This window comes from Dipodomys ordii, unplaced genomic scaffold, assembly GCF_000151885.1.
Source record: "Dipodomys ordii isolate 6190 unplaced genomic scaffold, Dord_2.0 Scaffold21, whole genome shotgun sequence".
Taxonomy (NCBI): domain Eukaryota; kingdom Metazoa; phylum Chordata; class Mammalia; order Rodentia; family Heteromyidae; genus Dipodomys; species Dipodomys ordii.
The window spans coordinates 17837281-17862777 of NW_012267237.1; positions in this window are offsets into that span (position 1 = coordinate 17837281).

Sequence of the window (25497 nt, forward strand, 5' to 3'; positions counted from 1 at the left end):
ATCAGAAAGAATGACATTGCCCCATTTGTTAGGAAATGGAAAGACTTGGAAAAAATTATATTAAATGAAGTAAGCCAGGCCCAAAGAAACATAGGTCCCATGTTTTCTCTTATTTGCAATAACTAGTATATGTCTGAGTCAAGCAGAAAAGGTCAGATAAGTTGGTGTTAGGAAATGAACCCTAAGATATGTATTCAAATGTTTTTTTTTCTTTCATACGATTGTTTCTAACATATTTATAAGATTATTTCTTTGTTGCTTTATATGTCCCTCCCCCATGGTATAACCCCTGCTTTCACTGTATTTGATGTCCGTATAATTTGTGGAGGGGAAGAAAAACAACAAATCGTTTAAATAGGGATACAGATGGACCCATTTCAACACTGAGATGTACAAGTCCTTATGTTGAAAAACGAACTTTACAACTTTTGTGGGGGGCGGAGGGTGGGAAGATCTGGTCGGGGGGCAGGGGAGGATGGGAAGGGATGGGAAGGGGAAACAAAGAAGGAGGCTACAAAGCTTGATAAGAAAGGTACTCATTATCTTGACCATGTAATTTTAACCTCTATGTGTAGTATTTTCACAATAAAAAAATTCAATACATGATCTAAAATTAAGTAAGTGCAGAATAGTAATTTCTAAAATTGCTTTCATCTGTGAACACTTAACCAGGAAAGAACTTACCTTGTCGACAATGATTTCTTTCTGTCATAGAAAATGCTTACCCAATTTATGAAATGAGTGTTTAAAATTAATTCAGAGCACAAAAGTATTTTATCACCAAACAAAATATTTGAAGGGTTTTATTCTTGTTACCCCCAGAAAATGGGGTCATTTGTTGCCCCATTATATTGCATAGACTTATTCCCTTCCGAGAAATTAAATATCTTCCACTTTATTGCAGCTTGCTTTAAGTAAAACGATAGGTAACCTTGTGTTTTACATGAATTCAGTTAATTACAATAAAAGAAAGGCCATCTTGAGCTTATTTGCTATGTTAAAAAGAACTAAGAAGATTTTTTATGGTCTTTTCTGTTATCAGTTTCATTAATTTTACTGTGCTCAGCAGTTCTAGTTTTAATTTGCATTGTAAAAAACCAGTATCATAGATTTAACTTGAAACATAAAAGGGAAGAAATTCAAATTTAAACTCTTGTTAGGTTTTTCTATAATCCACTTTTAAGCTAGACTATTTTTTCAAATGTGCATATTCTTTCATTTTAATACTCTTTAATAACATTGAACTTGGTACTGAATGAAGCAGAATAAATACCTTAAGACTCAAGGTTTTAGGGATTTTGTACAACATCTTGTCTATCACTTTACCCACACTCATTTTATGCTGTCTGTATCTACTGTGAGAAATCAATTGTTTGAGTCAGCAATATTCTCTAAATACCTACTATGTGTGGTGATTAGTTGCTGGTGATTCAGTGATACAATTCATCATAGCTTGCTCTAAAAATTTCCTTTTCTTTGTTGTATTGAAGCTTGAACTCAGGGTTTCACATTTTCTAATCTGACATTACCATGGATTCGTTGTCTCCCGCAAATGTGCTCTGTTCATATTTAAGGTAGTCTTGCTTTTGCATGCTAGCCTAAATCTCGATTCTATCTACACCATCTGGAAATACAGGTACATAACACCATGTCCAGCTTTTTCCATTGAGGTAGTGTTTCAAAAACACTTTTGTCTGTGCTAGCCAGGATCCATGTTCCTCCTGACCTGAGTAGTTCAAATAGCAAAGATTACAGTTTGTGAGCTGCCATAAAATTTTCTTTACAATGTGTGGAAAAAAACAAAACTTAAAAAGAAACTTGTAAAAACTTGTTTCTTTCGCTAATATGTTGAAAAAAATATTCTAGTAATTTATTCAGGTAGAATGTATGTGTAAGTCTCAGAACAAGTGAGGGTGAGAATTTTGAGTTTCTTGAAATAGGAAATGAACAAAAGCAAGAAAAATAATGCTAACCCGAGGGAATAAGATTTCTAAGTGTTGGTATCCCCCTATTTTCTAATGATTGTCTTCCTCCAGTCTTTCTGCAAAGGTAGCATGAAAATGACACTGTCTAACACAGTGGCTCCTCTCTCCTGCTTGGACCAACATTACCTTCTCATTTTCTTTGGCTAGGCTAACCTGTATACAGGCTTCTCCTAAACTCTGGGCTCTTGGTCTCCTCTTAGAATATTTAGTTAATAAAACTTGCAAATATAAGCTTTGTCCCTTTGAAGACAAAGAAGTGGATCTCATAAAGTGGGTCTTATTTTAGTTTTTATTTGGGTTCAATGGAAGAAAAGTGTATCTTGTTGCGGAAAATTCAGGAGATATGCAAGAAGATTCTCTTTTAACTTTTTAGAATTTTTAAACATTGTCAGATTGTAATGATACAAGCATTAATATTCATATAATGACAAGTAGAAATAGTAAGTAACAGGATTGTTGAACAGTGTAGTATCTATTTTCTTTACTGTAATGAGTAAAAATCTGTTACAGAAATAAAAAACTTGTTCAGTAGAATAATGATATTATAGGGACTTTTAGTATAGACATAGATGCATATATAAGGAATATACTCTACTATATTTTAGCAGAAAAATATTATCCAAGAAGAAGTATTTGAAGAATGCAATAAAATAATAATACTTTTAATGGCAGGCACCAATTATATCCACTCAAATTATATAAGCTTGTTCTAATGAAGATACTTTATACTTTGCTGACACCAGCAACACTATTTATAAAATAGATACAGGGATCTACAACAGAAGGCAAAATATAACAAAAACGTTATACCCAAGAAAAATACAGCCAGTGTCTTCGTATGTTGTGTTGTGTGTATATGTGTGTGTGTGATATTCATTGCAAGAAAATTATAGGTCATCAGCAAAGGCAAAGCTCTATAGAGATGACATTGGCATTCACTTTAACAGTCTTGAACTGTATTAAATCATTTTTCTTATAAGTGTCAAAATACATAATTATTACAATCTACCAGTGTTTATTCTTAACCTAAAGCTGTTTTCTTGTGCCCATGAGCTTGCTCTTTTAATAATTATGCTAAATAAGCACAAATAGGAACAGGAATATTGAATTTAAGGTTTTATCTGTTCTACTTCATAAATCAAGAGTACAGAAAACTCAGAAAAATATTCACTGTTAAATATCTTTGACTTTTATGAACAGTTTGATGCAGTAATTAGATCACATGTAATCCTTAATCAATTGACTTAGGCACTAAAGTCTGTGAATTTGTATCATCTCCATTTAATGACCAAAAGCCATAATTGAAGCTGTGGCTCAAATAGTAGAGCAGCAGCCTTGAGCGAAAAACCTGAGACAGCACACAGGCCCTGAGTTCAAGCACTAATTCCAGCGCCCACACACACACATGAAATTATTGATGGGCTGAAGAGGATGTACAATTGAAAACATGTGATATAATGTTCAGGGATTATTTATTTTATGAAAGGTACATATCTAGTGATGTCAAATATTTGAAATAAGTGGTGGTGTGGTGAGTTTGCAATAACAATCAACAAATGTTAAGATAAAAATATTTTTGTTTTGTTTTGCAAGAACTTATTTTACATATTTTCATTCCATCATCATTTGTAGGGTTTGATATGTGATCAGAGAAAGAACTTTCACTATGAACCCACCAAAAAAGGATGGGAATTTAAGATATAATAATAATGGAAAGAAATATTCTCACATAAAGATTCTCCAACCAATATAACAAATTAAGATAAGCTAAGAAAGAGGAGATTGGGAAGGATGGGTAAGAAGGGGGTGAATTTGATCAAGATACACTCTATTCATAAACTGTCTTGGTGAATGGCAATTCCTTTGTACAACTACTGGTAATATAAATATTAAAGATATTCTCCAACTATATAACTAGTCTGGCATTTTGGTCAAAGCCAATAGATAGAGTGCAGTGTGTTCATTATATCTGAATAAATGTATAAATTTTACTATAGCTTGCTTACCTGATTGATTAAACATTTGTCAACATACATGAATATTCTTTACCTTGATTAGGGTGTAAGAAGGTTTTGCTTTTATTGCTCTTACCAGTGGAATTTAGCAAAGGAATATAAGATAGAGGTGGTTTATAAAATGTTGAAAGTATTTGAGAATTTGCATAAGTGAGGTAATAACAAATGCCAGTGGTTCTGATTTACAGCTTTATTAGTTGAGCCAGTAATTTACTTTGTGTCATTTATAGGGACATGAGACATACGAGGGTGCACGTGTGTTGCAGAAGACTGTGTATTACATTTTGATACTTTGAATGTATAGTCCCAGAAATGACAGTATATTCTCTGAAATTTTGAAAAGACACAAAAATGAAGGCCAACAGGATTCAAAGGAGATATAATCTAATATATTTATTTACAATGTAGACATACAATAAAACAATCGCTTTCAGAAATGTATCACCTATGTACTTTGGGAATCCACATTTACCCATGTTGCCTGGCCCAAGGAACTGAATCTGGGGAGGAAAGACAAGCAGGGACATGGATACAATTCATTCTCTAACAATATGCCACCAATGTAAGGGAACAATTAGAAGATGAGCCAAACAAAAAGATGGAATAGACAACTAAAGTGTCAGTAATCAATGATGGTGGCTGCAGCAGTGGTGGTGGCAATGGTGGTAGTGCTCGTACGGTAGAAGGCAGACAATCAGAAACTTGGTATAAAGGAAACTATTCCTTAAAAAAGGAAATATTTTCATTTAGAACATATAAATAGAAATGGAGACTGCATATCAAATGAAATTATCTAGTCATGTGATGTCACTTAGTTATATAATCTAAAGAAAATGTTATAGAAGTTGAGAATAAAATGTTGGTTACCAAAGTCTGATGAAAATAGGGAGATGAGGAGTGTATGAATTGTTTTGACAGATGGTAAATTACAATTACATTGGATAGGAAACTCTGGGACACTCACAGATAACAAAAATATACCATGCATTTCTAAAGACTAGAAGAGTGGATGTTGAATATTTTAATCACTGATGTTTAATAACAGAGGAGACATGTATGCTTATAATTATTTAAATATTAAACAAGGTGAACATGTATTCAAATATATTGTGGTACCCGTTACATGTGTTTAACTTTACTGTTTTTATTTATAAAAAATATTTAAATATTTTAAAAGAACGAAGATGTCAGCCTTCTTTGTAGCATTAATATTTTAGGTTTGTTTATTTATTTAGTTATTTATTTGATCTATTTAGTGTAAGTCCAGGGGATTGAACTTAGAGCCTGGTAGTCTCCCTGAGTAGCTGGCTCAAGACTAATGTTCTACAACTTGAGCCACAGTTCTACTTTTAAAACAAAATTTCTAGTAAAGGAGTAGCTTTTAATGTATGTAGATAATATTAATATATGTTAAAACAGGATTTGTCTGTGTTATTATACTTATACTATGCACATATTTTCACATTAATGTTTCAAAGTGTGTAATCACCAATATCAAATCTTAGTTATGATAAATTATTATAAAAATCCTTGTTTAAAATAATGTAATCATTTAATTGTTCACTTTTATTAAAGTTTAATTGAGTACTGATATAACTTAAGAAATACTTCAAATTTTAGATCCTCATAGAGTATAATTTTGTTGAAAAGAGATATATAGCAGATTGAAATCATCTTTTAAAATAATGTGAAATTTTAAAGTATTAAACAATATAAAAGTACTTAGTCTACTTCCTTTAAATTGCCAGTATTATATTTAGCTACATTTATCTCAACTCTTCAAAAGCAATACTATTAAAGGTATACTTTTTTATTTTGTCATTGTCATAATTTTCCAAATGGTATTATTTGAGAGATTCTGACTGAATCAAGCCTAATTATAAAGGGAATCAATCTAGACAAGTACCTGCATTTATTCAAATATAAAATGCTAGCCTCTAGAGGACTTTTGCTGAGTCTACTTTATTTAAATGGAATATTGTCACAGGTACATAATGGAAGACTGAGCATTTCCCTCGGTGTGTTAAAAACAGCTTTTATGTTTTCGGAAAGAAAATTCTCAAAAACTTAAAGACAATAAAAACCCTTACTATTCACGAAGTTAGGTACAAGAGATGTGAGACATTGACTTCAATAAAAGGCATTCTTCCTTATTAGGTACGCTACATTTTTATGATAATTGATCATATAGTTTATGCAGTGAAATCTAAACTATGGCCTCATATAAGTCTCACTGTTTCCTATAGAGAAACATGTAAGCATATTGCATCTCACATACTGATATAATAAATTTAATCTAACTTTCTCACAACTTGCAATTTGTGGCCTAAAACTTTAATGCATTATGAAATTCAAACTGCAGAAGATTTGCTGTGTCAGTCACATTGGTATGAATAGTTTGCCTTTACAATCCTCATCATTTGTTTTTAAATTTTCCTAGTAGTTTTTTTTTGGGGAGGGGAGGAACATGCTGTTTCTACCTTTGAGGTTAAACATTTTATGCATTCCCATATCTGAGAGTAGCTCAGGACAAATTTTTTTGAAATGATTTTCCATATAAGATAAAACCATTCATTTGAAACAAAACTCATTGAGTAGCCATAACAGGACAGCAACTATTCTAACCTTATAAGAAGTCATGATCCTTATCTTGCGGTTCATTTCACCTAGCATCAATGTATCTGACCTTTTCTGCTTGTCTCAGATATATACTAGTTATTGCAAATAAGGGAAATCATGGTACCTATGTTTCTTTGGGCCTGGCTTACTTCACTTAATATAATTTTTTCCAAGTCTTTCCATTTCCTAACAAATGTGGCAGTTTCATTCTTTCTGATGGAGGCATAGAATTCCATTGTGTATATATACCACATTTTCTTGATCCATTCATCTACTCAGGGACATCTGGGTTGGTTCTATATCTTAGCTATGGAAATAATGCTGCAATAAACCTAGTCGTGCTGGTAGCTTTAGTGTGTCTTGTTTGTGATCATTTGGGTAAATGCCCAAAAGTAGGATTCCTAGGTCATAGGGGAGATCTATGTGGAGTCTTTTGAGCAACCTCTATACTACTTTCCAAAGAAGTTGAACAAGTTCACACTCCCACCAACAATGCAGTAAGGTTCCCTTCTGTCCACATCCCCTCCAGCATCTGTTGTTATTAGAGTTCTTGATTATAGCCATCCTAACTGGGGTGAGGTGGTATCTCTAACATATTTATAAGATGATATTTTGTTGCTTTGTATGTCCCTCCCCCAAGGTATAACCACTGTTTTCACTGTATTTGATGTTGGTATAATTTGTGAAGGGGAAGGGAAAAAACAAATCGTTTAAATAGGGATACAGGTGGACCCATTGCAACACTGAGATGTACAAGTCATTATGCAGAAAAACAAACTTTACAACTTTGGTCGGGGGTAGGGGTGGGGTGGGGGGGTCGATGAGAGATGGGAAGGGATAGGAAGGGGGAAAATGAGGAGGAAACAATGCTTGATAAGAAACGCAGTCATTACCTTGCCCATGTAATTGTAACCCCTCTGTACGGTGTTTTCATAATTAAAAAAAAAAAGAAGTCATGATCTACGGTAAGTCTATTCTGTAGTTTTGCTGATTTTAAAATTAGCAACAGGGGCTGGGAAGGTGCTCAGTGGTAGAGTGCTTGCCTTACATGCATGAAGCCTTGGGTTCAATTCCTCAGCACCACATAAGCTGAAAAAGCCGGAAGTGGTGCTGTGGCTCAAGTGGTAGAGTGCTAGCCTTGAGCTGAAGAGCTGAGGAACAGTGCCCAAACCCAGAGTTCAGGCCTCACGACCAACAAAAAAAAAAATAAACAAAAATAATAAATAAATAAATGAGCAAATAAAATTAAATCAGTGACAGATATTAAATAGCCATGTATTGAATAACTATGATTATTTCCAGTAGTAACACCACAATGAATATTCCTCTATATCAGAATTTCAGGTTTTTGTTAATGTCTTTCTTGTTTTAATGAGGTATGACTGATTTAGCCAAATTTAAATCTTAAGGAAATAAAGAGACAGAGACAAAACCGAGAGGGGTTCAATAGGGATTTTGTCATTAAGTTCAGTGAAAAATCTTATAGAATTTAAAAGAAAGGAAACCTGTGTCAAATTATGTTTGAAAAATTAATTTTGAAAGAAGGAGTAATAGAGTTGCAAAGAAAACATGATTTGTAAGACTGGACAAGAATAATTGGTTGGGAGGAAAGCACAGATATATATAAATTTAAAGCAGCACATCTATTAAAATTTTGATCCAACTATAAATATAGATTGTGCTGTCTAGAAAGTGATAAGGAATTCAGAGGAGGATAATGTAGGGTGAAGCAGATCAAAGGGTGTCACACACAGACTCTACACACATGTATGTGTATTAACCAATGCATCTGTGCACGTGTATGTGTGTGTATGAATACAGCATAATGAAACCCAACAAATGGTATTTGGATAAAAGGGAACAAAGCAAGTGCAGAATGGAAATGGAAATGGTTGACTGTGTGCATGTATGGAAATGCCACAATGAAACACATTCATGTAACATTTGCTAATTCAATTTTTAAAAAACCTAGAAAGTCTATACGAAGCATATCATTATATCTGGAAATCAAACATATAATATTTTTGTTGTTATTTTAAATGTGATATACAAGGTGTTACTGTTACATAAGTCCAGTAATGAGTGTATTTCTTTTGGAACAGTGTCTCCTCACACTTTTTTCTCCAAGTTTTCCCTCCTGATCACCTTTTTTCACACTTTTCCTGACCACCATTTTCAACATAGCATCTAGTGAGTATCATTGCTGCATTAGTTCACTCCTTTCCCACCTTTTCTATCTTCCAACTTACCCCCTCCAAGATGAGCTTACCTACAAGAACAAAGGTACAGAAATATTTTTAAAGCTATATAAAAACACAGAGCACTATATGGATATATGGATGACACACCTTCCAAAACAAAACCAGAATCTAATTAAGTAACTTCTTTAAATTTCTGAGGAAAAGCTGTCCATTTATAATTTTGCACTTCAGTGAATTATTAGATTTAAGATATATAATATATTTTCAGAAAAGAACACCATACATGAGTAATGAATTTACTCAAGAATTATGAAATAGATATTTTAACAGGAACACTGAATCCAGATACAAGGAATGGAAGTGAAAATACATTTGAAAAAAAATTCATTATAGAGATGTTTTAAAATATGTCAGTATCATGGAAGTCACTAGAAAGAAGTGATATTATCTCTCTCCCAATTTTTGACCTGGTCATTTTGTAAATTCTTTTAATACTAGAATTTTCAAATTGAGACAGCAGCAGAGAACCATATGGACTCACTAGAAGTATCTTAAATTGGAGTGGGAGGTATAGCAGAACTTAATATCTTATCAGTGTCTCTGAACTACTGATTGTAAGAAGTTCAGTGTACAATGAGAGTGTTATATACTTCCATCAGTCACAAGAAATTCTTAGAAAGTTTTTTAAACTATTTTTGATGTCTTAATGAAAATGCTAAGAACATTACACATCTAGTGTGGAACTGGAATCTAAAAAGGAACGTGCTAAGGCAAATAGTTGGCCAGAGACTTACATATTAAGCACCCTGTTGCCCTGTACTTTTGTTTATTTTCCAAAAGAAGTCCCAAACAATATCCACAGAAAATGTAGTCTTTTAATATGTATCAGCTATATTCAATAGTAAAATGAATGGGAAAATAACTCAAATAACTTCAATATTCTAATGGAAAAGAACATTTTAGTATGCATATCATACCATAGAAGATTTCATGATTGTGAAAGAGATCAAGCTACAGAAAATGTAAAAGACTTATGCTATAACACACAAATTATCAAATAAATTAATAAAAATTGAGTCAATACTGTTCAGTGAAATAGGTTTGTCCCATAAAAACAAATAGTATCTGTTTTTTTCTCTTATAGGAATCCAGCCACTAAAAAAAGAGGTGATTAGCTAGATACTGGTAAATCTAGCTACCTAGGACTATGAGACCTGGAAGTTTGTTGTTGGAAACCAGTCCAGGCTGAAAAGTCCACACGATTCTACCTTCACTAAAACAGTAAAATGCCCATTTTGATCTACCCAAGAACAGGAAAATGAGTGAGCACAAGCCCCTGAGTTTAAACACTATTATTAGAAAATGCATGAAAAAAGGAATGACTGAAAGAAGGAGGAAGCAATAGATAACTAAAGATGAAATTGAAAGAAGAGAAAAGTGGGAGGAAAGTAAGAAAAGGAGACAAGGAGTGAACATGATCAGAATAAGTTATAATTGAATTTATGGAAATGTAATCTAAATACTTTATATAATTAATATGCAGCCCTGAGGTCATGATTCAGTAATAGAATTCTTCTCTAGTTTGTATAAGATCCTGAGCCTGAACCCCAGCACCACACACACACACACACACACACACACACACAAACACACATTCCATAAAAACATTGTAGTATGATTTCATTCCAGTAACATGGTGTACAAGGGGAAAAGAAGTTGGAACAGTAATTGAGATAGTTTGAATTGAGTGAAGGGACTGATTAAAAGTTATTGCAAAGAAATTTTTGTGGCTTCATAATTATCCGTTTATCAAATTGAGTTAAATTGTAAAAGGGTAAATTTCACCATATGTGAACTACATTTCACTAATTTTTAATGTTGAATTTTTTTTAAAAGACTTAAATTATATCTATGAAATAATTGAACACATGGATAATATTTCCATAAGCACTCCAAATAAGATTTTTAATATGCTGTGTTTATAAAGAATGGTTTAATGATCACTTATGTTCTCTGCAGTTGAGTATAAGATATTTTTACAATAAACCAGATTCCTGTCATTTTCAAGTTATCCTGTTTATTGGCTTATACATGATTAAGTTGTACATATTTATACTACACAGATTAAAATGAAAAGCCAATTTAATTTTAAGTTCAAATTTGAGCTTCAGTGTGCTCAAATCTGCTCACATGTCTGAGCAGGAAGCGGTGGATGCAGTAATAAGGAGCCATAATCCTTTCACCTCTGTTCTCTTCTGGAGAAATTCACACGTTACCAACGATGAAAATCATCACCATTCCCCCAGCTGCTAGGTTCTGCAATTTGTTTATTTATTTTTAATCAGCTTAGTACAGTTAATCAGGTACCAAGTTTTTAAGTGTCAATTTTCTACTTTAATTTTTTTGTAAAATGCCCCATCTTCTCCTCGCAATTAGTGTTCAGCTGCTCATAATTTAATGTGTGATGCCCACTTAGGGTTTGGAACACATCTGGCACAGAGTATGGGCTCAAACATTATATCTATAACAATGATGATGTTATTATTATTATTTAATCTTCATAAATATTTCCATTCTATGTGATTAAAAGCAAGTCATTATACTTTTCCTTTTGTAGAAATTTATTTTATTGTCCATTAAATTTTATAGGCAAATGTTTTATTAAAGTACTAGGCACGACTTAAAATATGTAATCTGTTACATTTTACTTTGAGTTGTTTCTTATATTGAATATACAGTATTTTTTAAATTAAGGGTATATATTATCGCAAAGATTATAGCAGCATAAAATCTAATAAAGTGTAAGCACATACGTGTTCCATGCACTCATCCATATTAGTTATAGAATATATACTATGAAGCTACAGATATTTCTTTAACAATTTCTTAGTAATGTGCATTATATAATATATAACATATATATATAATTATATCAAAGTGATAGCTCAAGATAAAATATTGCTAAAAGCTAAAACATACCCATGATATTCATATCAGTATGAATATTCATACCATTTAGAAATGTTATGGAATTAATAATGAAACTAACCTTTTGTTGTAACTAGCTTTTTGTTATTGTTGTTGCTGTTTTGTATTTTGGTTTTTCCAGTCCTCCGCTAAGGCATGAACTCAGGGCTTGGGCAGTATATCAGAGTTTTTTATTAATTTTTCTCACACCATGCACTCTACCAATTTTGAGCCATAACTCCACTTCTGGCTTTTTGGTAGTTTATTAATGATATGAGTCTCACCAACTTTTCTGCCTGCACTGGCTTCAAACTGCAATACTCCCGATCTCAGTCTGCTTGTAACTATAATTACAGGCCTTGCCACCAGCCCTCTGGCAAAGGTTAATATTTTGATATACATTATATGATCAAATCATACCATTGCATGTTTCATTAAGGAAATACTAATGAAAACAGAATAAATATTTCAATATTTTGAACTATAATCACATATTACATTATAAAGGTTCAAAGTATGTAAAAAATTACAATTCAAGTGAGGGGCAGATATTTATATCCAATGACTAATATAAAAACTAGTCCCTGTATAAAGATTTAATACTATACATAAAGAAACTTGGGCTGGGTGCTGTTGGTTCAAGCTTGTAATCCTAGCTATTCAGGAAGCTAAGATATAAAGACCACAGTGCAAAGCCAGCCCAGGCAGTTAAAGTCCATGAGACCCTTATCCAAACAACTACCAGAAAACTGGAAGTGGTAGAGTGCTAGCCTTGAGCAAAAGAGCTTGGCGACACCACCCAGACCCCAAATTCAATCCCCACAACCCACAAAAATAGAAATTTGAAAAACAATTATGGGTCATTATTAACAATAACCCAATATTGATGTTTTCTGTATTTCTTTGGATAAAGATATTATATTATTGATGAAGCCTAAATATAGTTGTGATTTGATTTGTTCACTGATCGCTTGATGAAGTGATTGGAAACATTTATTTTTCAATAAATTCACTAAAGTTGGGCTGGGATGTAGCTCAGTGGCAAAGCGCTTGCCTAGCAAGTGCAACGTCCTGGGTTCGATCCCCAGTACCAAAAAAAAGAAAAGACAAAAAAAAATAAATTCACTAAAGTTCTAGATTGTCTTTAAATACTTTTTTTGTTCACAAGTTAGGCTTCTCACATATTCCCCACATTGCCCGCAGAGCTTCTCTCATGGACAGGTAGTAGTGAAGAATGTATCATATGAGATAATTCAAACACTTGTACTCTGCATTAAGAATATATCATGAAATTATTTCGTTAAAAGAAACAATCATGATATCCATTCTAAAGTCAATATTGTTGCTTCATTTGGCACCAGACTAAAATGATATTGATTCAGCTTCATGAAGTGTATCAAGGTTAATATTGTCTAGCTTTATATTAACCTTCATTTGATAATGGAGATATCCTGATATCATTCATCTGTATTGTTCTAGCTTATGCTCAATGAAAGGCTAGATTTGTGTTCTTTCAATAAAGTTTGACTAATTAAACAACATGGTATTACTATCCTTGGGCTCATATAATCAAAGTCCAATCTGTAAATAAAGTGTAATGAACTGTGTAATTTAAACGACTGAAGTTATCAGAATGTAATGTTGGAAAACTATATGGATCACAGTTGTTTTTCTCTGAGGTTTTGGAAGAACATGTACCATGATTCTTTACTACCTCTTGGTGAATTTTTCTGGACTTTGAAGGTTTCATGCCTTAAACTCTGTCTTCTTTTTCAAATGGCATTCTATATGCATATGCATTTCTATCCATATTAGTGCGTGTGTACCACACGGCTTGAACTCAGGGCTTGGGTACTGCCCCTGAGCTTTTCAAGCTCAAATCTAGTTTTCTTACACTTGAGCCAAAGCTCCACTCCTGTCTTTCTGGCATTTTATTGAAGATAAAAGTATCTCCTATTGTTCTTCACAAGTTAGCTTCAAGTTACTAACCTCAGATCTCAGCCTCATGAGTAGCTAGGATTTCACATGTGAGATGTTATGTCATTTTAATAAGAACATTTTCCTTTAGGTTTTCTATCTTGACTGTACTCCTCAAAAGTTCTTTTCTAGGGCTGAGAAGGTGGCTCAGTGGAAGAGTGCTTGCCTTGAATGCAGGAGACCCTGGGTTCAATTTCTCAGCCCCAGAGAAGCAGAAAAAGAAGTGGTGCTGTGGCTCAAGTGGTAGAGTGTTAGCCTTGAGCTGAAGAGCTGAGGGACAGCACCTAGGCCCAGAGTTAAAGCCCCACGACCAGCAAAATAATAATAATAATAATTCTTTTCTACAGTCCTTCATGTACCAAACTTGCAAAATAAAATTCAGTGGAAGCAGATACATTTAAAAAAATAGGCACACATAAATACATTGAAGTAATAGCTGAACCTAAATAATTGACTGTACTTGACAGTTACTAGTTTTATCACAGCATTAAGCTTCCTGTTACATGTGAGATCTATATGCAAGACTGTGCTTACACATCCCCTTAGACTCCATGTTGACCTTTTGACACCACCTAGATGGGCTCTACTTCTCAAGGGGCTTCTGACTAATGTGGCTGTTCTGAACCTATGTTTCAGACTGTAGGCCTCACTCAGAGGTCAGGTTTCTGGCCATTGGTATTTTACCTTTCAAAGTTATTGCGTGCAGACAGAATTTGTCTTTCCCTCTCGTGGGATATTATACTACAGCAGCCTTAAACTAGTAACCTGACCTTACTCTTTAAACTACTAGAGCAAACAGAGAATCGCCTTGCTTACTTTAACAAAGGAATACTTCACCTCAAGAATTGGAACACTTTTATGAATACTATATATCATAGCGGGACCCAAATTTTCAGAAAACTTCTCTGTTTTTATGCTGTAGAAGGAAATCTAACACATATTCTCTTGATAATATCTAGAATAAGAATCTCTATATTTCTTATACAACATTTATTTTGTTTGGTTACTGTGCAAGAATAGAAATCCTCCTCCTCTTTTGTATTTCTTCTGTTCTTGGTTTCACCCATACTCTTCTATAGTTTTCCTGAAGTTTCCATGTTCCATGAATTTTATTATCTCTTGAGAAACCCACATTGTCATAACATGTATTATAATGAATGTTTTCTTGAAAAGTATTGTAAGTATTTAAATCCCAGGGGTTAAACTTCAGTCACTTGAATTTGTTTGCAGAGGTGTTTCCATTCATGATACTCATTGTAGTAGTTCACACTGACTTCCTAACATAAACAACAAGCTTCAATGAAAGAAATGTATGTCCTCACAGTTCTGTAGGCATGAAGTCATAGATCAGTGTCCAATGTCCATTTCCCTGAGGATATACACGATTGGTTGAAATAGATTTTCTTGATTATTTTTCCACCAGGAAAACTTTAATACCCTCATCTTCACCTGCTAAATAGCCAGGATTACATAATTGAGTTGCTATGCCTGGACTTTAAATCCATTTTCTTTTGCAATATATCTAAGCCAAGAATATTATACAAAATAATATTTTCAATTAAAAGGTAAATTTATGATTTAAGACAATCATTTAATATGTTTAAAAATATAACCATGTCAGTTTTCAAATATGTTAAATAGGTAATTTGTAAGAAGACAAGATTTTAATATAAAAATAGGTAAATAGAAACCAGTGGTTCAGCTCTGTAATCTAGTACTCACAAGGCTGTAATTCAGAGGATAATTGTTTGAAGCCAGACAAGGCAAAGAAGTTCATGAGGCTTTTTTATTATTATTATTGTGAAAATACTGTATAGAGGGGTTACAATTACATGGGGAAGATAATGAGTACAATTCTTATCAAGCATTGTAGCCTCCTTCTTTGTTTCCCCTTCCCATCCCTTCCTATCCCCCCCTGCCCCCTACCCTATCCCCCCCTACCACCAAAGTTGTAAAGTTTGTTTTTGAATAACGGCTTAAACATCTCATTGTTGTAATGGGTCCACCTTCCACAAATTATACAAACATCAAATACAGTGAAAGCAGGGGTTATACTGTGGGGGAGGGACATACAAAGCAACAAAGAAATAATCTTATAAATGTGTTAGAAACAATCGCATGAAAGAAAAAAAAACATTTGAATACATATCTTAGGGTTCATTTCCCTAACATCACCTTATCTGACCTTTTCTGCTTGTCTCAGACATATACTAGTTATTGCAAATAAGGGAAATCATGGGACCTATGTTTCTTTGGGCCTGGCTTATTTCACTTAATATAATTTAATAGCCAGCAAAAACTTGGGCTGGAAACATGGCTCAGGTAATGAAAGACTAGTTAAAGCTGAGCGAGAGCACAAGGCTCTGTGTTGAAGACCTTTACAAGCACTTACACACAAACACACACAAAAGATAAGTAGCTGGGATTGTGTCCCTTTTAAATTGCATGCAGTAGATTTGTTTACATTGTGAAACGACCTTAAATGATTACTTAAAAAATTTACTTACCAACAATCCTATGGAGTTCAAGTACCAAGTTCTGAGAATCAGCCATTTTGAAACTGTACAGTATTCCAGGTGCTTTCACATGGTGAACTTTCATTTTTGTAAAACGTGCTCTCTGAAATTGTATGTGATCTTTGCCTCAGTCATAGCCTAGTGGGTCACAGAAATAGCAACGAATTAACATAGCTTCAAAGAAAGTTATCTTATTTCAGTTTGTCAATGCAGAATTCTCTAGCTCCTCTGTATCTTGTTTGACATCTAATGCCTGACCCTTTAAAAGATTGCTTCACAAGATTCATGGAGCTCATCATACTACAAGATTTTAACATTTATCTGCCTTTTAATAAGCAATGTCAGAGTAAGAAGAACTAATTTTACACATTAGAATAAAAAATTTGTTAGAATTACTGCGTAGTAATAAGAAAAAGTACATGTAAAATGAGTTTGGAAGGCTAACCAATTTTTAATTTAATTTTATTGTAAAGATGTACAGAGGAGTTACAGTTACATGAGTCAGGCAATGAGTACATTACTTGTCAATCATTGTTACCCCTTCCCTTGTTGTTCTCCCACTAGTCCTTCCCTCTCCCATCTCCCTCATTACCCCACAGACCCCCACCTCCAACTTGTATAGTTCATTTCCAATATACTCAGGATCTTTACTATAGGGAAATAGAAGACAATGTACCTTTATACTTAAACTGTAAACAGGAGAATCGATACTCTTCTTTTCACTCATTTTTAGCAAAGGTAAGGTAATCATATTGGTACAAAATTCTCATCAATTTGCCATAAAATTGGCAAGAATTGATAGAATGTTCATAGTATGTCGTTATCTCTGAAACAGAAAAGGAATACAAACACAAAAAGAATAAAGACAAGATAGTGAAAAAACCCATCGCCATCATGATTTAATCGTGACAATTCAATTTAATTTGCTCAGAGGAATTTATCAAGATAGGTTTGCTACAATCAAGGGAAATAATAAAGTACATTAAAATACTTAAAATTGCTATAAAATAAGTACATGAAAAATATTCTTTCAAAGAAACAACATAGGCCTTTGCTATTTAGCTTTTTAATTGACAATAATTGCACATATAAATGAAGAGTAACATAGTAATTATGTCTACATTTAGTATTAGTGAAACCAAGGAAAATAATGCACCCATCACAGTAATTTTTATCACTTCATTATGGTGTGTACATTCAAATTTATCTTAACATGCTATTTTATGTAACAATGAAGTATATTGACCCTACTATGAAATGTAATAAAAGAAGTTATTAATCCTACCTAACTATATAATTAGGCTTGTTAACCAAACTTTTTACTCCTCCTAGTTTTAACTAGTCATTTAGTATTATACTTTGGATATGATACTTTGGATTATAAAACAAATAATTATAGTGCTTATTTGGATGAATGAATGGTAGAGAAAACAAAAAATGAGTAGGAGCAGGTTAAATACAATAAACTTATATTTAGATATATGTTCTTCTCATTTTTCAACATCCTAAGGGAATAATTCCACATTATAAAATCCTCACAAAGGTTTATTTTTCCAGAGTTCCCAATTTTGCCATTTTCTTCAGTCGAGTTGTGAAGGTCTGTTGTAAGGTGATTTCCTCTTTATGATGTGACTTCCTAGAAACACTTAAAGTTAAACTAACTCCAATTATGATTTGATTAAAACTGTGGTCAGTGCTGGCAGATGCCATGGTTTTTAAAAAATTTTGAGCTTTTCTCTCTAAGAAAATACCCAAGAAGAGAAAAATCCAGCAGGGTTGGCCTTTCAAACTCCATGTGCTTGAGAATTATCTAAAGGTCAAACAGCTTCCACTATTAAACAAAACCGAGTGACTGTGGATTTGAGCATTTTATATTTAGTGTATTTCAAAACTTCATGCATTGATCATTAGGCCAATTCCCAAATAAAATTCTCTGTATATATCTATATATGATATGCATATGTATTTGTGTGTGTATGTGTTTGTGTGTGTGTGATGAAACCTGGGGTTTTGAATTTATAATGCAAGATAAAAACACAGTAAATTTTGGGAAATACAGCTTGTGGCCAGTATAAATCATATCAGAGAAAAGTCAGATTAAGGAATTTGTGATTTTTTGAAGCCATTAAATATGTATTTTATCATTCAGATTTCATATTTACACTAACTGTATTTAAGAATACAGTTTATTAGTGTTCACTTTTGTCCACATCCATGCCATTGGATTCTAACTTAGTTGGAATCTCAATGTTATTTTGATTTGTGTCTCTTTTATGCTAAGAGATGAAGAGCTTTGCAGTGTGCATCGGTTGACCATTTATACTTCTGGAAAGTTTATATTTCTTGCTCAACCACTTTGAAAAGCAATACTGTGGTTCCTCAAAAAAAAAATCTAGGATCCAGCAATTCCACTCCTGGACATTTGCCTAAAAGATTAAAAACGAGGATAGAGTAAAGCGACCAGCACAACCATATTCACTGAAGCACTATTCACCATTACCAAAATATGGAATTATCCCAGATGAACCTCAGTGAGTGAATAGATTAAAAATATGGTGTATATAAATATATGTATATTCAATTGAATTTTACTCATACATTAAAAACAATGCTATTGGGCTGGGAAGGTGGCTCAGTGGTAGAGCGCTTGCCTTGCATGCCTGAGGCCCTGGGTTTGATTCCTCAGCACCACATAAGCAAAAAGAAAAAAGCTGAAAGTGGCGCTGTGACTCAAGTGGTAGAGCGCTAGCCTTGAGCTGAAGAGCTGAGGGACAGCACCCAAGGCCCAGAATTCAGGCCTCATGATCAGACCCCCCCCAAAAAATGCTATTGCAACATTTGGAATAAATAGAAGAACCTAGGATAAAACATATATTATATGAAGTAAGCCAGATACAGAGAGACAGAGTTTCCATGTTTTCTCTCATATGTGGAAGCTAGAATTGATTTATAAGTATTTATGTGGTATACAAGTGTTCATAGATATATTAATTGAAATAAGGTAGATTTTAGGGGAGGACTCAAACAGTAATTCTCTTTTCTAATTTAATTTTATTGGCAAGGTGATGTAAAAAGGGGTTACAACACCATAGTTTTATGGAGGCCTCTGTCCTATTTTTAGAATAGATTAGTGCCTAAATGTTGCTGTTTTAAACTACCATTAAGCTTAGGAAGTTTTCTTTTCAGCATAAATGAAAAAAGTACAAAAGTCTTCAGGATATGAATTAATTGTTAAAACTGGGAATCCTAATGCTGACCTAAAACAGACAACTATTCCATTTTTTTGGTTGTCAATATTTTTTCCCTTTGTTCTTTTGTGTACCTGGAACACAGACTTCCTATTGCAGTGTAAACAGAAGATCTACAACAAAACCTGCAGAACAGGGACATCTAAGAAATAAAATGTTCTTGAACATGGGAGGAGCAGTGTCCAGAGAAGGATGCATGCTCATTGCTATTTCTCTTGTCCTCCTATTGCTTTGTCTTAGACATGTGCACAGTGTCTGGAAGTAAGCCAGAAGAGGAAACTCAACCCAAGACTCTTGGCTCCAAAGTGCAAGACAGGGTATGAAATATCTAAAAGGGCAAGAGGCAAGGTTAGGGAAAGTAAACACACATAGATTTATGTTTCACTCTTCCCGCACTGCTTACATGCAGATGAGGTGTTAACACATATAAACTGTGAAACAAACTATGGACAGATAAGTATGAAAGATGTGTTTGTTGACATAGCTTCCTATAGGGGACTATTCAACGGTACTCTGGAAATTTAATCACTTGGGTTTATTTGAAAAAGTATCCTATATTCATTTTTAATATTATAAAATAATAGGGTACACCTCCACATCACTAAACCTACATGAAACTAGGAAATGATCATATCATGGGGAGAAATGAACTTAGGAAATACCAACAGCAAGATGATGCACAGATGTAAAAATATAATAAATATTTTAAATTAACACAAATATTTTACCTGTTGCAACAAGCAAAAGTAAATACTATTGAAATCAGAGTAAATAAAAAATACATCAAAGGAAGTTAAATCCCTAATAGTTTATTGAATGAATTTCAGATAATGTAAAATCCATTTATTTTGCTAATTAGACTACAGGGAATTAAGACATTTGTGCTCTTGATTCACTATTAAAATTACATATAATTTTTATCCCAGTTGATACACAATTTCATCTCATTTGAACCACACAATAATCTTTTACATTTTTATCAATTCATTATTTTACAGGTGAAAATTAAAACTCAAACAAACCAATAGTTTAGGTACCTTCCCTGATGCTAGAGAGCTTTTAGAGAAAAAAACATAGGACAGAAACAAGCATATTTAATTATATTAATAAATATTATTTGGATTCTCATCAAGCCTAATTTGGTGAATTATACACTACAGAAAAGTAAATGCATGGATCCTTAAGTAAAGCACAGGGAAAATTGTGACTAATCTTTATAACTGAGAACCCCAAGTGTTTTCCTTAGAGTTTGGCTGTAACAAATTCTTGCTTAATTGTTAATTAGATACATCCATGAGGATTTCATATTCCTTTGGGCAGTAAGAGTGGTGTAAGGAAAAGGTTCAATGAAACAGACTGGACCCATAACCCAAGGACTGATGGAGGTCAGAGGAGTCTCACCAAGCCTTCAGCCTGGACTCTAGTCTGTCACAAGGACTATGTAAAGAGGAGGACAGGAAATTAAGTGTAACGTACAATAAATTTCTTATTTGAGAAATATATTTTTGGATAATGAATGTAATCTGTTCCCTACATGAAAGTCATCTCCATACCCAAAGGAAGAGTGACTGAGTCAGTCCATTTCAAGAGCTTAGTTTAGGGATATGTTGCTGGGAGGTGGAGAGCGAGAAGGAGGAGGAGGAAGCTATATTAAAGATCCTGTGGTATGGATGAACTTGGCTAAGAGAATATTGTACTTTCATAGAAATGTAGTGTTGCAGATCAAGACCCAAAATTACCTTGTACTGCCTTAGCTCTTTAAGGAAAAGGTCATGTCTTTTTCAACTTCTATATGTGACTTTTAACATTTTCATGAGTGTTAGGTAAATCTCTAAGAATATATTATGAAAGTATAATTACTAAGCAGATTTCTGTTTTCTTATATCCGTAAAGCTAAAAATATTCAAAGATATCATCAGAAACCTATAGAAAATATTTCTTCACCCATGTCCCTCTACCACATACTTACTAAAGGTTTTGATTTCTAACTTTCTAAGTTCTATCAGTATATTCAGCCTGTCCCATGGCTGAGTGTCAGGAAAATGGAGTACAATGAAAAGGAATAGGCTGGACTCGATTGTCAACAGGCTAGGACTGTTTATCATCAGTGAGGGGTAGAGACCTTCCTGTGGGTGTAGAGGTTGTGTGAGGGACTGGATTCGTGTCTGGGTTTTTATGGTTCTTAACAAGGAAGCAGAAAATGAAAAATGGGCTATGGTCTCTTAGGGACCAAGGGCAGTGTCCTTGGCCAGACCCCAGTGGAATAATACTCTGCCAGTAGCCTGTCTGCTGGCAGGCAGCTGAGTGCAAGCCTGGTGCTTTGCTTGACCTGGGGAAAGAAGCAGTTGTTTTGCTTGACCTGGGGAAAGAAGCAGTTGTTTTGCTTGACCTGGCAAAGAAGGCAGGAGGCAATCCTTCACCCAGCATGTTTTCAAGCAAACTTCAATTTGTATCCTAGGCCCTTTGTCACACATATTTGGCCCAGAAAAAAGAATCTTTATTTTAGAACACTACCTCTCTTTTGCAGCAAGGAAGTTATAAAACTGGTTGGCACTGGATTTCTTTGTTGTAGGTCTCATACTGGATTTCAAGTTCAGGGCTTGGCGTTAGCTCCTCCTCTTTCATTCTCTCACCCCCCTAACTCCCCTCCTCTCATCCTTTCACCACCCCCTCTCCCTTCCCTTTGCCTCTTCTTCCTCCTTTTCTTCTTTCTCCTTCTCCTCCTCTGACTCTCCTGCTCTTCCCTTTGCTTCTCCCCTTAATCCTCCATCTTCTCTTTTGTTGAAAGCTAACTAGGCACTCTAAAATTGGAGGCATGTCTCCAAGCCCTTTCAATGTGTTTTTCTTTGTATCATGGTTTTTCATCTGTTTAATTCATGTGAAGGTAAATGCATATATATTATATATACATAAGTATATATACATATATACATATGCACATATATACATTATATATACATATATATGTATAACACATAAATACATATATTTAAAAAAATCTTTGCAGAGAGAGTTACTGAAGGATCCTCCTTGGTCACCATCATGTTAACATTTCTACTCTGTATGGAAATTCTCATTTCCTGAGAACTATCATCTAGAAATGTGCCTCCTCCACAAACACCATAGTTACTATTCCAGATGCGAGCTTCACACCTCCTTTCAAAATTAACTTGTCAATGCTACATTTTGGGCACAAATTTTATAGTCTTGCTGTAAGCTTTGTCTTTCCCTTAAAACAATGACCCATCACTGGGTCAATTGAAAGCCCCAAAGTCCTCAAATAATCATAAATTCTAATTTAGTTAATTCCATAAACATGGCTCCTTCCAGAAATCTAAAGCTTCTCTCACCAACAATTCAATTTCTCCTTAATGTCTTTGAATTTTGTCCTATTTAATGCTTTCATCTTTTTATTCCATTACTAAATTTTAAGTTAGTTGCTACCAGAAAAAAATTGCATTTTGTCTTACATATTGATTAGCAAGTTTACCTACTTTGGAGTGCCTGTTCATTTCTTTCATAACTGCCAAGTTTTTACTTCTTTTTTTTATTCTACAGGGATTATTTTATTGCTTAAAAGTGCTTAATCCCTCTTTTTTATTGTTAAAATGCTATGCTATTACAGAGGCATTTATAGCCACATTCCTTTATCAGTTAAGGTTAGTCAAGGATATACAAATTCTCGTAAGTCTTCCAAACTGAAAGTCACAAAAGATAAAAAAATTGCATACTATAAAATATATAGAAAAGCTAATTGTCTGATAGGAGAGAAAAATGCCACTGGATTTGGAGAATATAACAATAATATTAACCACTAATAGGAATCACATGTCAGTTTCAAAAGAAATCAGGAATTACCAAAAATTTATTTTTTCTGTTATTATTCAGATGGAGGACAATTATTACTATCAGTTTCTATATATTATATAAGTATCAGTTCTTATACATTACGTATCTATTAAAGGTGCAATCTATCTAATATTATTCAGTATAGAATTCTGACACTATTACTCTCAGGTTTTCAGTCCATATGAGATTAGGGAACTTTAAATGACAACTGAAAATCTGGCAGGCATCCCTTTATTTGGCCAGAAATTACAATGAAAATAGATACCTTTCTCAGGGTTGAAAATAGATCCCCATATGTTCACTGAATTTCATCATTATCTGTGCACTCTAAAAACTTCTCTTATCAATTATTCTATTACCTAAGTCTTCAAAATATTTGTTTATGGATCATGTCAGCATTTAAATAAATTTTTATACTTCAGGCCAAAGAGACATATATAAATAATATTTGATCCTTTGTGCTTATTTTAATTAGCATGTAAGATTTTTGTATAAAATCATGTAAAATGATGGTACTTATAAATCGCATTTTACGTATATATGTATATAATTTATTTAGAATTGCTAAACATATGCTTTATACTTATACATGGCTCAGATTATATCAATATATATATTCTGGATACTTATAACATTTCGTGCTCATTTTTCATATTTATTTGTATATACAATTATCTAAGTGCAGAATTGAAATTTGTAATGATATCCCTAACAAATATTATTATTCTTTTGCATGTTTTTGCCTTTCCTGGTAATTGAACTCAGGACATGAGCACCGGGATCCTTGAGCTTTTATTTTCTCAAGATTAGGGAATCTACCACTTGAGTCTTAGGTGCACTTCTGGCTTTTTACTGGCTAACAGGAGATAAGAGTCTTAAGGACTTTTGTTCCCAGTGTGGCTTTGAATTGCTGTTCTCAGATCTCAGCATCCTGAGTTGTTAAGAATACATATTTGCGGCACTATAGCTCAGCTAGGAGATGTTATTTTTGACTTGCCTTTAGCAGTTAAACCAAGGCCAATAATAAAAAGTTTATCTCACAGGGAACTCAAGGAAATCTCTCAATTGAAATAAAGAGCACATAAAGAAGTTCTGCATTGAGTTATAGTAGTGTATGTAATCTAGTCTTTCCTAAATCCAAAGAGTTAGTGAATATTTTGAGAAAGAAAACCATTCCAAGCAGAGAAATCTTTTCTAAATTCCATCACACTACATATTTGGATTCTATTTTAGAAAGAACTCTTTTTTTAGTCAGTACACGTCCTCAGTGTCAACATATTACAGAGACAATTCAGTATTTAAGATTAAGTATGCATCACATTTATGAATAAAATAAATTTTTACCCATTGCACTGAGGCTTTCTAGGCTGGCAGCTGAATTGAAGTGTATCCCTAAAGGCTGAGAAATGGAATAAGAATCTATTTCAAAAAAGGTTTATGAATCATGCTGAGAAACCCTTTTGCCAGCAATGAGGTTATCTGTCCTCTTTAAAACTTTAATAATATAAAACACTATAAAATATGATGGGCACAATACTATTTTATAATTTATTTTTAACTTGCATAGCAATAATATGAATATTAGTATCTTATTGAAGTATGGCTAAAATAAAAGATACTATCACTGACAGTACAAGAAAATGTATTAATAGAATAGTATTGGAATAAAACTTTCCAATTAAAAATAATTGATTATTTATAGGCAATAGATGATCATCTAAGACCATATTATTAAGAGTTGAATTATCCCTGAAGCCAGTAGACAGGACATAGGGCAGGATCACAGGGACACACATGGCATCATGATGTCCTGGGGCCTATACTGTTCCATGCCTAAATAGTGTCTGGGCACGTGGGCAGGGTCACAGGACACTTCCAGCCCCAGACATTGGACTGACAGGCTCAACAACCTATCAGCCAATTGCCAGCCCCTGTCTCCAGGGATCCAGGTTTACCAATCACCTGAGGAGGATGCAAAGCATCACCCTCTTGCCATTGCATTTCTGCATTTCTCTGAATCAGAGCCATTCTAGCTCACCTTGACCTAGGCATCTGCATTTCAAAGAATAGCTTGTCTATCCTCTAGGCCTGGTAGTTGGGTGGACAGCGCCCATCTCCTG